Below are 16,417 nucleotides of genomic sequence, written 5' to 3' on the forward strand. Positions count from 1 at the left end.
ATCAATATTTCCTAGATGGAGAGAGCTTCGCGACAAACTTCAACTAGACAGAGACGCTGATCTTGCATGTGTTTTATTAGACAGGCGAGTAACTGTTTGGGTACCTTTATCAACATAAATTAATGTTATGTAGCTCATCACGTTTACCACCAATTAATTCAACAAATAAAGTGAATGAATGAGTAGTAATTTATCATAAAATATTACATTACGTGTGGCTAATTCATTAGAATAAAATAAAATCATGTGATCAAACTAAACGTTAAAAAACTTTATTTCATTAGCTCATCCGTATATATGATTTGTCCCGTCGGATTGATTTCCATCAGCAGTGGAGATGAAGACGAAAACTCTCATCATTTCATGCTCATTCACGGAGTCATCAACCTACGGCTTTTTTTATTGTTTGGAATATGCGACCTCTAGGGGCAAAACTTACATACTGTGCCTTTAATAAAAACTGGATGACTCGTTTTTCTAAATGGTAAACATGGTACTCGAGTTAAATTAAGAAAACAAGAGATTCAAACAATTAGACTAACCGTGATGAGCTATATAACAATGATTTGTTTTCTGTTGATAAATAATATATCCAAACAGTTGCTCACCTGTCTAATAAAACACAGAATATATTAAAGCATCTTTGGTGTTTCCATGGTTCCTACGGAAGTAAAAACCAATCGAAGTTGAAGGTAACTCGGATATGACGTCACTGACAGGTGAAGCACAGACACGGGCCGTGTCCTGGTTAAAATTGTTGATAATATTTGGGATAATGCAAGGACACAAGTCAACAAAATATACAACATTGTTTAAGTGGTTTTTGGATATTTTAATCTAAAAATCTTACCTTTAAAGCTTGAAGCTGTTGACTGCCATTATATGCTGTTATTTAATATGCAATTATTCTATTATAATTATGCCTTTTGGTATATGAAGTACTTATGTGTTGTAGTAAACCACAATTGCTGGAACTATTAAGAAAGTGGTTTTATAAAGAAAGACACCAGAAGATGTTGTTAAACAATTTATTAAGAAAGTGTAAGACACTTGTCATAATTATTGTAACCATATATTGAGAAAATGGTTTATGAAGAAAAACACTGCAACTGTTGTTGTAAAATCATTTATTGAGAAAATGGTTTATAAAGAAAAAAACATACCACACTGAATGTTGTAAGCATGTTTTAAGCATATGGCAGAGTAGAGACATTTTTTAAATGTATTAGAAAGAGCTTTGCGAAAGAAAGAAGAAAAATGCAATCATTGCCGTCTATGTGTTGCGGACGAGATACAGAAGATACAGCGATGAAGATAAGGTCCAGAAGAAGAAGGACGAAGAGGCAAAGGCTTTAATGACCAAGTTTTAGGGAGTTTCCAGGAGGATATTTCTGAAGATGTCAAAAAGTGATGGACTTTAAAAAGGACTGGAATGACATGTCCAGTCAGACGCTGATTCACCAAGGACGGCCTCTCCGGTGTTAGATGCCTTGCCATTGTGCCTCATGAAGTTAAAAGCTCGTAAATTATTTGGTTTTGATTTACTTTTATTTTTATTTTATGTATTAGTACCTTTTATGTAAACTAGTTAATCTGTTAATAAAAAAATTATATAATTGAAATTAAGAAGCTCGCCTGCCATAAGTCTCTGTTTTACAAAAGATTGAGCTGAACTGACCACGGAGAAGTCTTCTGTGATCTAAATATTGTAAGTATGGAAATTCAAATGCTTATTATTTAGGACAGATTTGACTTACTTTACCTAACCTCAGAATAATTTAAAAAAGGTTAAAGGTGTTTAAAATTACGCACCACAAAACAATGCACACGACCCAGGTTGAGTAAATTAGTACATTTTCATCTTTGGATGAACTATTCTAAGTCTTTGACTATTCTTTTAAGACCAAAGATCACGTTTAATTTTAGGTCATGTGTGATAGTTGCCCTCCATTCATATTGAAACCAAAACTAAGATCACATCTGATTACAGACAAACGTGCCGCTCCTATCTGACCTGGGGCCCATTCTTTGTACGTCGCTAACTCAGTTAGCTGGATTTGATTGTTGACGATTTGGCATGATCTTGGATTGTTTGGTTCTTCGAAGCTCATCCTGGACTTGTTGTCATAGCAACAGGTCCGTAAGCTTGAACCTGCTCGGGAGCAGGCTTATTTCATGTAAACAGGATTAGATTGCGGCTTCATAAGCGGAGCTGATACGGGAAGTCCAGCGCAGCGCGATAGTGCACTTTCTGAGATGTATATTTTTTCTCGTGACTCGTGAGATTGTCGTTTACATTATTAAATTGTTGGAAACGCACATTTATTTTCGACTTGTCGGAGTCGGCTTTAACTACAGCACAAACTGTTTGCATTGCCCTAAGATTATTTGCAAGTGGCTCTTTCCTTTACACTATTGGAGATGCGGAGAACTTGATGGAAAGTGCTGTCTGTCGTGTCATTCGGAGTTTACCTGGCGCTTTTAGGTTTAAAAAACAGTTTTAGGGGTTTTTTTTGTGGCATTTCCAAGCCACTTAAGACCCAATGTTGTAAAGCAGTGTTTTTTTAAGCAAATTTTTTTTTTAGGCTATCATAATTTTTTTATGAAGATCATGCAATCATGACCATGCCGATTACAGTATGTCACTGAGGCTTCACTAACGTGATTGGTACCATAGACTATAGGCTAGACCATAGACTGCCATCAAGGCCTCAATGAAGGGGAATATGTGAACAGAAAGGGGGTTCACAATGTAAATGTGCAGCCCAGTTACTATTGGGATTCTTAATATTCCAGATTAATAATATTATATCAAATTTAAAAAAGGCAGTTGACTAAAATCTTCCATATCACAAATGTGAAAGCAAAATGGCCAGGAACTGTGCATGACTTAAGAATTTTCAGAAATTCACATTTATGCACATTATTTGAAAGTGGTAAGAAAAGTTCCACAATTAAATATCAAGCTCACTGTATTACATACACTTGATCCTAACAGAACTGCATTTTTTCATAGGTGATTATGACATGTTCCTGCCTGCAGACAGGTGTTTTATGACCCCATTCCCTGACCCAAACCAGTTACAATGCAGCTCTAGCCAGGACAAGGGCACACAATGAAATGAACTTTGGCTAAAGGGAAGATTTCAGTGTCTGTTAAGTCTGAGGGTTGCACACCTGACAGGGCCTGTGACATTGTTGCATGTGCCATATTACACAACATTGCCACAAAAAAAAAACAAAAAAAAAACTTTTCATTAAATGTTTAATAAAAGACAAATATGTTTAGTTCCTTGAGTTTTATTTCAATTGTTCTTTGTAAAGAAAAGCCAGTGGTCAAGTGCCTGCAACAAGATATATTAGACACGTGCCTCATGCAACAAATAAAAAGGAAAAGTTGTCTATCCACTGCCCACCTGTAGGCCTATGTCTCCTCTGTCTGTGCAGACTCTTCTGTAGGCCTTTCTGTAGATGTGGAATCCTGACACTTATATTGCTGCCATAAAGCATACAAGCATAAATTAAGTAATTTATGTAAAAGTTATTTATGCACTTGCAGGTAGGCTAGTTCCTCCATATGACAGTTATCTGAGAGGGTTTATTCACTGTCCAGTGCAATGGAAACAAATGGACATTACAAAGTCTTATACTTTCTTCCCTTTGGAAAGTTAGAAAATGTCCACTTACTGCACATATTTCAGCCACCACTTTCTTGGGAACAGATACAAGTGTTGGTGTATTATGTAAAAGTGCACAAAAGAGGAAAACACAATGTCATTACAATGAACTACACTCGGGAAACATGTGATCAATAACTCATGGCAAAATATTTTTACATTAACATAAGTTTATCAGTTTTCACTTTCACAAGTCAAAGCAATTCATCATTACTCAAGATTTAACAGTTGAAAATGACTATACGGCCTTAATTTAATGCGGCAAAAAATATTTTACAGTTTAGGCTACTAAGATCTTTTCTTTTCTTTTTTCCAGCCTTTTTCTTGGTTGCTTTTATAAACAGACAACCATTTATTTAACAGTGCCTTTTATAAAAGAGACTATAATATAACAAAAAATTACCATTATGTAGAATATTTTTGTACTTCACTTTTGTTTGTTCCCATGTTCTAGTGTGGTGACTCTGACATTACAATGAACAAAATAATTATGCAATTATTAAAATACAAATATATAGGCTAATAAGTGATAAAAACATCTAACATGGCCACTTCTAACGGATTTAAATTGTCTGCTACTTTTTGCCAGCCCTCTCTCCTGGCTTTTGCAGACTTTGAGGTGTTTCCTGGCGTTTTGATTAAACATTAAAATTCCGAATAAACTTCGACTATTAGTTCTTGCTCTGCTGAGGAGAAAAACTGAGCGCGCTCTTTGGCCACGCTGAGCAGCCAATAGCAGCGTTGCTGATCAATGTCTCTACTATCGATACATATCCCCTTTTAACCCAGCGCATGAACGCGTAATTATCTCAGATAACTCAATCCAGCTATACTAATCATATCCGGCAAGTGTGTTCGAAGAACCGAGTTAGCCAGATCATGATTAGCACGATGATATCATCTTGGATGTGTCATTTGATCTCGGATGTAATAAGCAACGTACGAAGAACGAGCCCCTGATCTATAAATCCATAATCACAGGTATGACCAGATATAATTTGATATCTAAATACATGCGCAACCTTTGTATGTTTGTTGTACTGAGTTTATTGTGTAAGTTACAAATTATATTATCAGCAATACAATTTTTTTTGTGAAATGTTGATTTAAAACAAGATTTTTTTTTTTACATAATTACCCACTTTTTTTTTACTTAACTTTATGGCTTTCTTTTTATGTTTACATTTATGCATATTAATTTATACAAAGTGACATGAGAAACTCTCTAATAGCTGCTCTTTACACAGATCTGGATAACAAACATCTGTTATGAATAATCATTTTCATTATTCATGTCCTGTGAAGAAACTATGTCTTTCTGAGGTGACAGACCTTTAGACACAGGACAGAGTTAAATAGAAAAATGCATTTCCGGAGGAACTGCAAAGTGTGCTTGCTCGGGTGCGGTTCACTAACGGTAGCAGGTGGTGGATAAGGGTGCGTTGAAGTTTGCTTGATCTGAGAATTTCAACAATAGTACTTTCTTCAAGAGTGTGCAAAAAGGTGAAAAGTTATGTGCATTAAGAGACATGTCTGCAATGTAGACTAGTGCCAATGGAATTGTTTATGTGGCTTGGTTGTTGGTTTTGAAATAATTGGTTATGAATATACAGCAGAGAGTGGGAGTGTTATGGGTGATGAAATAGTATTGAAAAGAAGTTGACAGTCTTCATTTACTGTATCCAATAAGCCAATACAAAACTCACCCAGCTGTTCTGTAGTTGAGTGTTCCCTTTGATTAGGAACAAATTTACTATCTCAAATTAAGGTCTACCGTAATTAGCAATGCTTTGATTGCTGCTGTCAAGATGGTTGTCATCACCTACACAGAAACGCTGATTTTTATAGCCTACCGTCAGCAGGGGCGGACTTTACCATTAGGCAAAGGTCGGCAATTGCCTTGGGCCCCGAGCTACCTTGGGGCCCCCAAAATGCCCTATTAACTTATGCTTAAGGTTTTTATTTTTTTATTATATATTTCTAAAACTCCATTTGCGAAAAATGGCATCAAATCATTAGTGTCGCAGACAGGAGGGGGCCCCCCGCCTCACTACATTGGACTATTCCATTATCTCACTTACTGAGCATCTGCGAAAGTGACAAGGCTGTGCCAAAAAACTGATGGAGAAAAAGAAGTGATTGACAGACAGAGTAGTAGACAGAGTAAAAATGAAGCGAGGCTAGCTATCCAAGCGGTGCTGAAAAAAGGAGGAAGCGGGAGGAAAGCAAAAAGTCTGTAAAGGTGCGCGCCGCGAAAGATAAACAACACGCAGTAACAGGAGGACTGGGAAATACACAAACAGAGCAAGACGAGTCTAAACGCGAAAATTTTAAGTTTCGAAGTTACCCAAGCGGCTCAAATAAAAGAAAAAAGTGAAAAGACGCTGATAAGTAACGTTATTTGGGAACGCTGGCAAAAATGACAAACTTTTTTACGGCTACTGTTGGGGATACAGATCAGGAACAACAACGTCCAATGCACAGAAAAATCGTGAAGCAAAGAGGACACGGAGATCGACAGACAAAACTGAGCAGTTTAATTGAATCATGATATTTAAAAAAAATCTCAGCTCTCAGATTCTGTCAATTCTATTACGAAATTCAAACAATAAATACCATTTTTGCCGTTTTAATGTGACGTGACAGATTCCTATAGCGGCACGTGAACTGATCATCTCTAGCTAATAGTAAATAAACACGAATTAACAATGTTGAAAGATACAGTATAACTTACCGAAATGTATATTCCTCATTCATAATATCAATCAAAGTGTTTTTCAACCGCGGAAAGAGGTAAAACAGCTGGAGAACAATCGTCACATAAAATTTACCTCAGGAAAGCCATTTAATTGGCTAGAAAAAAAGAGCTATAGAGAGTATTTGGCTAAATATGTGTACTATATTACTTATTTTAACCTTAAATTATACCAGCTGATAGGGCTTTTTTTCTTGAGAAAAAGTAATGCCTATCTTGTGAAACGTTACCTAATATTTATCCAAATGAGTCAATATTGAATCAAATCACAAGAATTGAATCGAAATGGTGAAGAAAAAAAAAAAAAAAAAAAAAACATAGCTTAGGCTACCAGAAATTGTACCATGTAAACATTGTAACATGTTTCTGTTTAGGAGTAAAGAAGTGTATGCAGGATTTAAAGGGGGCGTTTTTTTTCTCCTCTCTAACCTTTACTTCCCCGTAGATTAGCTTTACCTGCCTATCCACCATTCAGTCGGTACATATTTTTTTCGTTCTCTTTTAAAGATTGGATGGGGAGGGGCCTAAATCCGCCACTGACCATCAGTCCTCATATTGTAATTAAATGAAAAACGCTATCAGTTTCACTATTAGCTTACTCTAGCGATGCAATCGCAACAACATGGATAACGCTGTTTGGCCTTGCCTAACTTTATATGACATATGCGCCTTATGCTAGAGTTACACATCCCGCTGCCATTTCAGGGCTTGAATTTCGGTGCGGGAATGTGGGGATTGCGCATAATTTAAACCATTCCCGCAAGTTAGCCTTTATAGTGCGAGAAATTCCCGCACAAATATATTCGCTTCATCTCAGAGCAAATTATTAAAAAATAAATTCACAGATGCGAGAACAAAGATGTCAAACTGTCTTTTATTTTCGAATTTAATTCCTCAATCAGCGCTGGACAGCGCTAGATTCTCTGTCTTCCGCTGAGCCCTGGCCGTAGACAGATCATGTGTTTCACGCTGTCAATGCAGTGGTCTGCGATGCGCTGATCTTATTCACACTATCGAGTGTAGGTGCAGCATTCTAACATTGAGTCATAATGAGCTGTTTGTGAAGAAATTATCCGCTTCCAAATTATGTCATTTTAATCACGAAATTGAAACATTAAAAAACAATTTGGTCTTTATGGTGTGCGAGTGATAGAGCGCGGCAGCAACGAACCATCAGCTTGCAGCGTAACAACATTGAATGCTCGGCCGAACAGTTGATCATAACTGTACAGGGCGCCTTATTATTTTTCATCTCCATAAATATATCTAGTAGTAAAGCTAATGCAAGGGCTAGAAATCAATTAATCTTTTGCTGATACTTCCTTGTCATCATGGAGAGCACAGTTCATGGTTGCATAGCAACGACAGACGCCACGGGAGAGCAAGCGCTTGTGGAAAGGAGACAGCGGCGCGCCCGCGCTTTCCACTTGTTTTTACACATCTAAGGTGCGTTCCATTCGACAGGGTCCATACGCAGTGTTCACTGCTCCCCTACTCCCTGAGCACCGTATATCAGTTGAAGTGGACTTCACTGACAATAACCGCTCATTTGAAACGCCCTGCAAACGTCATCAAAGAAAGTCAACGACGGGGTCGCGCAGATATGATATAACATAAATATATAGGACAACATTAATTTTTTAATTTGTATTATTATATTATATATTTACAATTATATTGCAATTATTTTACAACTACCTAAAATAAAATCACTTTACTTCACAAACTAGCTAAGCTGGCTGCATTCACTGAGGTAAATTATAATCATCAAAAATAGTATATGTAATATTCACAACAATAACCGTTAAAAATGCTGTCATTTGTATAACAATGGCGAAATGTATGAATACTTGCACACATACGTAAACTCCATCGTTAGTTATGACCGTTCTGACTGGTGATGACGTGGTGCGCGAAATGACAGTTGGGTGATCATCGCTCTCCACTTCCTGTGAAGTGATGTATCGATGTTCCCTTATTCCCTATGCCGTGCGCAGTGCCCTTCGAACTGAACATGTTCGCTCCCTTCGGATTAGAATCTCACATAAGATGGCGGAATACCCTGTGAAGTCCACTTCGCAGTCCACTTACGGTGTGGTGAATAATCCGGTCACTTTGGTGTGATGAGTCCGGGCGTAGGATCTAAGCAATCCGATTGGTTCAAAGCACGTTTTATGGGTAATCGCTTTAGTGCCTGGTTACAAATCATACAAAATCACTTTATTATAGAAGACGTTTGTACTACGTTATAACGAGTCATTAATGTATTTAATGTATTTTAAATTATACGTTTCATATACTAGTATTTAACCGAAGCTATAGATTGTGAAATTAAACATTTCTGGTTGTTAGTGTGTTTTTTTTCTTAGATAGTAGCATAGCATACAGCTAACGTTATCCGATGATCGTGCTATGAGCTTTACCTGAGCTTATACTGCACTGATACTGCCTTAACATATTCACAGCAATTCGTAGTGCAATTATAATTATGTCATTATTTTTTATCGCAATAATCAGCGCAATATGTTACAGGTACACTTTTATTTATAAAAGAGCCATAAAATAATGTTTATTTGTGTATATTACTATTTTTCTTATTAACAGTTTAGACATTTAAATAAATGACAGAATGCTAGCTGTTTTGTGGGTATAAATATTAATTGGTTGTCAAGCTTTGACTAAAGAACAGTATAATAAAATTATGGAATCACAAATCTTAATGTAATCAAACCCCTTAATTCATATAATAATCTTTTATTTTAAAGAAATACCATTTTTAAGTATGTTTTGTGACAAAGTTATTTGTTATTGAGCAATAGGGCATAATATGCTTTTTTTTATTACTAATGTAATTTGTGTACTAATGCATATGATTTATGGCATAATTAGTTCTTAATACAGAACATCATACAACACAATAACATTTAATATAATAAAATGAGTGAACCAAAACTTGTATAAAAATTTAATTAAATTACACAATACAATACATAATGAATTCAACTGAATTATGAGATGTAATATATTACATTTTTATTAACACAAAACTACAAGCAAAATGCACATCGTTTTAGGACATTTATAGAGCTTTTTTAAAATACACAACAATACAAAGCAGCTTTAAACAGACATACTTTTGTATGTCTTTACTTTCCTAAATACTTGTGTGATAGTTCTCTGGCTATACATTGTGAAGATTTAAAAACAATTAATGTTGTGTTAGCTGTGTTAAAATATTTAATGAACTGTAAGGTTAAAGTTTTTTGAGAACGTACTCGGTTACTAACGTAACCTCGGTTCTCTCTAGAGAGGAAACGAGTACTGCGTAAATCTTACGCTAGGGGAAAATCTCTTTTCCGCGAGATACTGAAGCCAAAAATTATCCTTAATTTGAAATAATGTAAAACGCGTTGCGGCAGCATGCAGACACAGGCGAGACGGCTTGTGCTCCTATTGGCTGCCCTGCGGCAACTGCAGCAGCCTATCGATAAGGCCCACTCGTGACGTCAGCTCCAATGGGGGCGCTTCGCGCCCAATACGTCACGTCCCGCCAGAATGGGCGTGGTCTAGGGCTATAAACATAGCTTCGAGAGGCTAGCTCACTGGTTTTTCATCGCCGAAGCGAACCAGAGCGTGTGCAGGCACGGCAAGATACGCAGTACTCGTTTCCTCTCTAGAGAGAACCGAGGTTACGTTAGTAACCGAGTACGTTCTCTTACGAGAGGTACTCTCGTACTGCGTAAATCTTACGCTAGGGGAAACAGTGTAAAACGCCGTGCATGCTAAGATCCAGCACCAAAGTCCCAAGGGCAAGTGCCCGGGCTCATATAGTACATGATCATAAGGGACTCACAGAGAGCCCAGGAAAGAGTGGCTAGAATAGCATCATTCCTGTAATAATATAACATCTTATAAGGAGCAGTTATACTGATGATGTGTCGTACAGTCAGGGCGACCCCCGGCCTGGACTGACGAATATAGTGGGTCTTACACACTGCCCATAGAGCTGCGCGATCCAACAGCGAGCATTTGCTCAAGCAGTTTCAGTATTCTGGCCCGAACACATCAGGGCAGACAGTACCGATTTTAGACCGAAAGCAGCTTAGCCTGCAAGGCGGGAACCTCTAGGTTATAAAACCTTATAAATGTAGACGGGGAGGCCCAGCCTGCCGCCATACAGATATCTTGCAAGGCAATCCCACTAGACCAAGCCCACGACGAGGCCACGCCTCTCGTGGAGTGTGCTCTGACTCCAAATGGGCACTGTAAGCCCTTAGAGGTATAAGCCAGCGCTATAGCATCAACTATCCAACTGGATAGGCTCTGTTTCGACACGGCAAGTCCCTTAGAACGTCCGTAGAGTGAAAACAAAGCTGCTCTGTCTGTCTGAAAACAGACGTGCGAGACACATAAGCTCTTAATGCCCTGACTGGGCAAAGGAAGCTTGCGTCTCCTTCCTCGTCAGAGACCGGTAAGGCTGACAGGGAATGACCTGCGCCCTAAACGGTGTGTTGAGGGATTTTGGAACATAACCGTGCTTAGGTTTGAGTATAACTCTTGAGTCATTAGGCCCAAACTCCATACACGTCGCGCTTACTGAGAGCGTGTGTAAGTCCCCTGTGCGCTTCACTGAAGCGAGAGCCAGAAGAAACACTGTCTTGAAAGACAGGTGTTTAAGATCAATCGTCTGTAAAGGCTCGAATGGGTCACCTTTCATGGCTTCCAGCACTGTAGAAAGGTTCCATACAGGGACTGAGGGAGGTCTGGGAGGATTCAGTCTCTTAGCTCCTCTAAGGAAGACGATGACTAAATCGTTCCTTCCTACTGACTGACCCAGCGTTGTTTTTGAGAACGCTGCTATGGCCGCCACATACACTTTGAGCGTGGAAGGGGTCCTGCCCTTGTCCAACAGCTCTTGTAGGAAGGAGAGAACCTCCGTCACCCCACAGTCTAGGGGCGACACGCCACGAGCTGTGCACCAGCTGGAGAACACTGACCATTTCGAGGAATAGAGACGTCGCATAGACGGAGCTCTAGCCTGCGTGATCGTGTTTAACACTCCGCTTGGGGAGGTCAGCGGGTACCCGTTGATGGCCCAAACATGAAGGGACCACAGCTCTGGGCGCGGATGCCAAAACGAGCCCTTGGCCTGAGAGAGGAGGTCCCTCCTCACTGGCACTGGCCATGGGGCAGTGCTTGCTAGCTGCATCAGAACTGGGAACCAGGGTTGTTTTTTCCAGAACGGCGCTACGAGTAGCACTGAGCATCCTTCTCTGATCCGTTCTATCACCTTAGGCAGGAGGCATAGAGCGGGCGGCGGGGCCATACGTGAGCCAGCGCGTCCCTGCTCTTGGAGAAAAATTCCAGACAGTGAGCGTTTTCTTGAGACGCGAACAGGTCTACTTCCGCTCTGCCGAATTTCTTCCACAGCAGCTGGACTGTCTGTGGGTGTAGAGGCCATTCGCCTGTCGGAACATTGTTTCTGGACAGTCTGTCCAGTCCTACGTTCAGGAGCCCTGGCACATGCGCTGCTCTCGGCGAGAGCAGGTTGCGCTGAGCCCACACCAGGAGGCGTTCTGTCAGCCTGTGCAGGTTTCGGGACCTGAGGCCGCCCTGGCGATTTATGTAGGACACCACTGACATGTTGTCCGAGCGGACCAGGACGTGGTGTCCTCGTATTTAGGGACAAAAACGCGTCAGTGCGTTGTCTACTGCCAACATTTCGAGGCAGTTTATGTGTAGAAGCTTCTCCCGTTCTGACCATTGGCCGAAGAACGGTCTGCCCTTGAGCAGTGCTCCCCATCCCAAGGTGGAGGCGTCCGTAGACACTACCTTCACACTCGAGGAAGTCCCCAGGCTAACACCTGATTGGTACAAGTCGTTTGCTTTCCAAGGTTTCAGAGCTGCGATGCATTTCTGATTGACCTTGAGACGAAGCAGACCGGAAGCCCACGCTCGGCGCGGTACTCGCGCTTTCAGCCAGAACTGTAGCGGGCGCATGCGAAGCAAGCCCAGCTGAAGTACTGATGATGCTGAGGCCATGAGACCTAGCATCCTCTGAAATTTCTTGAGCGGGACAGATGCGCCGCAGCGGAAAGAGCTCGCTGCGCGCTGAATGTCTAGTACGTGCTCTGGTGACAGTCGCGCTATCATAGACAGCGAGTCCAGTTCTGTGCCCAGAAAAGATATTATCTGTCTGGGAGACAGAGAACTCTTCGCCCAATTGACCCAGATTCTCGAGGTGATCGAGCAAAATGGTCCTGTGCTCTATGAGCACCGAGTGAGATTGAGCTAGAATCAGCCAATCGTCCAAGTAGTTCAATACTCGCATGCCCTGTAGTCTGAGGGGTGCGAGCGGCTAGAGACAAGCCGAACGGTAGGACTGAGCACTGATATGCCTGGCCCTCGAAGGCGAATCTCAAACGTCGCCTGTGACGTGACGCTATTTGTATTTGAAAATATGCGTCTTTCAGATCTATTGACACAAACCAATCTCCTCGGCGAATCTGCGTGAGGGTTTTTCTGGTCGTGAGCATTCTGAACTGTTGCTTCGCAAGCACTCTGTTCAGTTGCCTTAGATCTAGTATGGGTCTGAGACCCCCGTCTTTTTTCAGTACCAGGAAGTATCTGCTGTATAGCCCTCCTTCACTCTGAGCTTGAGATAAAGGTTCTATGGCCCCTTTGCTCAACAGTTTCAAAATTTCGGCTCGAAGTAGGTGGTGCTACTTCTGTTTTTACCGTAGCTTCGACGCGCGTCACATAGCGGCGAGGGCGTCGGCGAAACTGTAGCGAATAGCCTCTTTCTATAATGTCTAGCACCCACTTCAAAACCCCCGGGTAGCCTTGCCCATGCATCTGCACGAATGGCTAGGGGCTGAATGCGGAGCGCGCTCTGGTCGCTCAGCGACAGAGGGGCTTCGGTGTGCTGTAACATAAGCGTCGCGCTTCGAGGCAGGGGGCGCGCTGATAACAGCGGGCAGATTGCCCGCGCTCGACTCCTTTGCGGTGGTCAACCGAGAGGGGAGGGCTGGGCGAGTCCCGTAGGACCTGTCATGTCTATGTGTGAATGTGGGCGCGGGATAGCGGGCACATTTACAACACTGAGAGCATTGTCCGCCTGAGCAGAGCGAATGCACGTTGGTTTTGTTTTTACAGAAACCTTGAGATATGCGGAACGTAGTGTTTGTGGGCACTGGGCAGTGGGCACATTTACCACGTTTAATGCGCAATCGACCTGGGTCGATTTCATGTGCGCGAGCCCTGTGTGACGGGCTGTGTTTGTGTGTAGGAATTTCGTCTACATTCGTAACACCATCGGCCGTGGCCGGGACACCAGAAAATACACTCTTATGGGATTTATCTGGGTAGCCGTAAAAGCGGCGTTTGTGTGCAGGCAAGCGGGCTGTTTCGCCGACTTGTTTACTGCAGAATACACTGGAACAGTCGCATTTACTGGAACTGAACGAGCGAGAAGTTGCCATAGAAACAGAGAGCGTCAACATGCTGGCGTTTGTTTGCAGGCGTGCGTGTATTACAGCAGGCTTGTTCACTGCAATATTGACATTTCCAGTCGTCTGAACTTCAGAGGCGGAAACCATAGAAACAGAGTTTGGGTGCAGGCGAACGGGTTGTACCACGCGCTCGTTGGCTGCAAAATACACATCTGCAGTCGCCTTTTCAGGGAACTGCCAGAGCGAGAATTGACGGCAAAAAATGTGTTTTGCCGGTAGACCCGGGATTCGATCGCGGGTCTCTCGCGCGAAAATCTGATGATCTACCACTGGACCACAGAGGAAGACACATAGACATTCAGTAGCGCGAGTATTATCAAAGAGCGTCAACATGCTGGCGTTTGTTTGCAGGCGTGCGTGCAAAACAACAGGCTCGCTCACTGCAATATTGACATTTCCAGTCACCTGAACTTAAGAGGGGAATGAGAAATGTGTCAGGAGTGGAGGTCGGCCCGGCCGCAGCGGGGCTAAAAACACCCTTTTCTCCTTTCGCCAGTGACGCACGGGAACCATAGAAACGGTGTTTGGGTGCAGGCGAGCGGGTTGTACAGCGCGCTCGTTGGCTGCAAAATGCACATCTGCAGTCGCCTTTCAGGGAACTGACAGAGCGAAGCATTGGCGGCATAATATATCTGCCGTTAGACCGGGATTCGAACCCCGGTCTCTCGTGTGAAAAACCTAAGATTCCGCCACTGAGCCACAGGGGGGAACACAAAGGTGTATAGATGCATGAGCATATAAGAGAGCGTCAACATGTTTTCTTCGGCGTTTGCTTGCAAGCGTGCGTGTTACAACAGGCTCGTTTGCTGCAATATTGATATTTCCAGTCGCCTAATCAGGGAACTGAGTTCTCTTTTCGCCGGTGAGCGACGCGTGAATGGGGCGCAAGGGCAGGGTTGCTTTCTTGTAACGTAAAGAAAAACTAACCCCGATCGTCCGCTTCCAGCCTCCCTTGTGAACGGCGCAGTTTGCGCGGCTCGAACAGAGGGAGAGAGAAAGCTAGCCACCTGACCGTCCGCTCCTGACATCCCCTGTGAACGGCGCGGTTTGCGCGGCTCGAACAGAGGGAGAGCAGGTATCATCCCCCAAGCAGGCAAGGCAAGCGGGCGAACCGGCGAGCTTTGCGGGTTGGGGGGGGGCGGAGGAGCAGTCTCGGAGAAGGATGCCAGGTGAGTCCTCAGAGTCACCATAGGCAGTAACTGGCTCGCAGTGAGGGCGGTCGCCGTCAGCGAGCGCGAGCGCGAGAGCTGCGTGATCCTCAGGAAAGGGGCGTCTTGAAAAAGACGCCCGGCTCTTTTAGTGCAATGAGAGTGTGTGTCGCGGCGGCGAGCACACACACATACACAAAACACAGTAGCAGAGAAAGGATATAACGCCGGATAGCGCAGCAGGAAGGCGACTGAAGGCGGCGCGGCCAGCGGCTTCAGAGTGTCGACTCGTCCCGCTGAAAGGCTTCTTCAGACGGCGCGGCTTCTCTCCGGATCCAGCGATGCGAGAGCTTCGCTGAAGAGATGAAAAATCAGTGAGCTAGCCTCTCGAAGCTATGTTTATAGCCCTAGACCACGCCCATTCTGGCGGGACGTGACGTATTGGGCGCGAAGCGCCCCCATTGGAGCTGACGTCACGAGTGGGCCTTATCGATAGGCTGCTGCAGTTGCCGCAGGGCAGCCAATAGGCGCACAAGCCGTCTCGCCTGTGTCTGCATGCTGCCGCTGTCATGGCGAACAAACGACAGAAGCAATAGTGCAAGTAAACTCAGTTTATTGGTAAAGATGAAAGTGAAGATCCGGTGATGAGTGAGTAGCTGGTAACACAAGGACTGGATGGTCAGCGAGATGTCCGTGGTGAAGTGCTGAAACCGTGAAACCCAGGTGAAGACGAAATCCGAAGAACGAGGAACAGGAACGGGAACATGGAACAGGAACGTCGACAAACTGGGATCACACACGGGAGACATCAACCAACGATCTGACAATGAGAGAAAAGTGCGGTGAGGTTTTATAGGTGGTTGAATGAGCTGCAGCTGGAGTGTTGAATGAGATCAGCTGGATCGCTGATCATCCGGAATGAGTGCCACGCCAACTCACACACACACACACACAGAACAACAGTTACACGAGACAAGAAGGAAACAATGAATTTATGAACCGTGACAGCCGCAACGCGTTTTACATTATTTCAAATTAAGGATAATTTTTGGCTTCAGTATCTCGCGGAAAAGAGATTTTCCCCTAGCGTAAGATTTACGCAGTACGAGAGTACCTCTCGTAAGAGAACTAATGAGACACAAATAGATGCAGTGTCTTTTGCTGTATGAAAAGTAAAATCTTTAGTCTGAAGTAAATTCATGTTGTATATGCAGTCAATTCTTTGTGGAACCATCCTAAGGCCTAGATCAGGGGTTCCCAAACTTTTTCGTTCTAGGACCCACCTAGACAAGTATAATCAATCTCAAGACCCACTTGATGATTTGG

This window comes from Leuciscus leuciscus (genome assembly GCF_965113295.1).
Source record: "Leuciscus leuciscus genome assembly, chromosome: 9".
Taxonomy (NCBI): domain Eukaryota; kingdom Metazoa; phylum Chordata; class Actinopteri; order Cypriniformes; family Leuciscidae; genus Leuciscus; species Leuciscus leuciscus.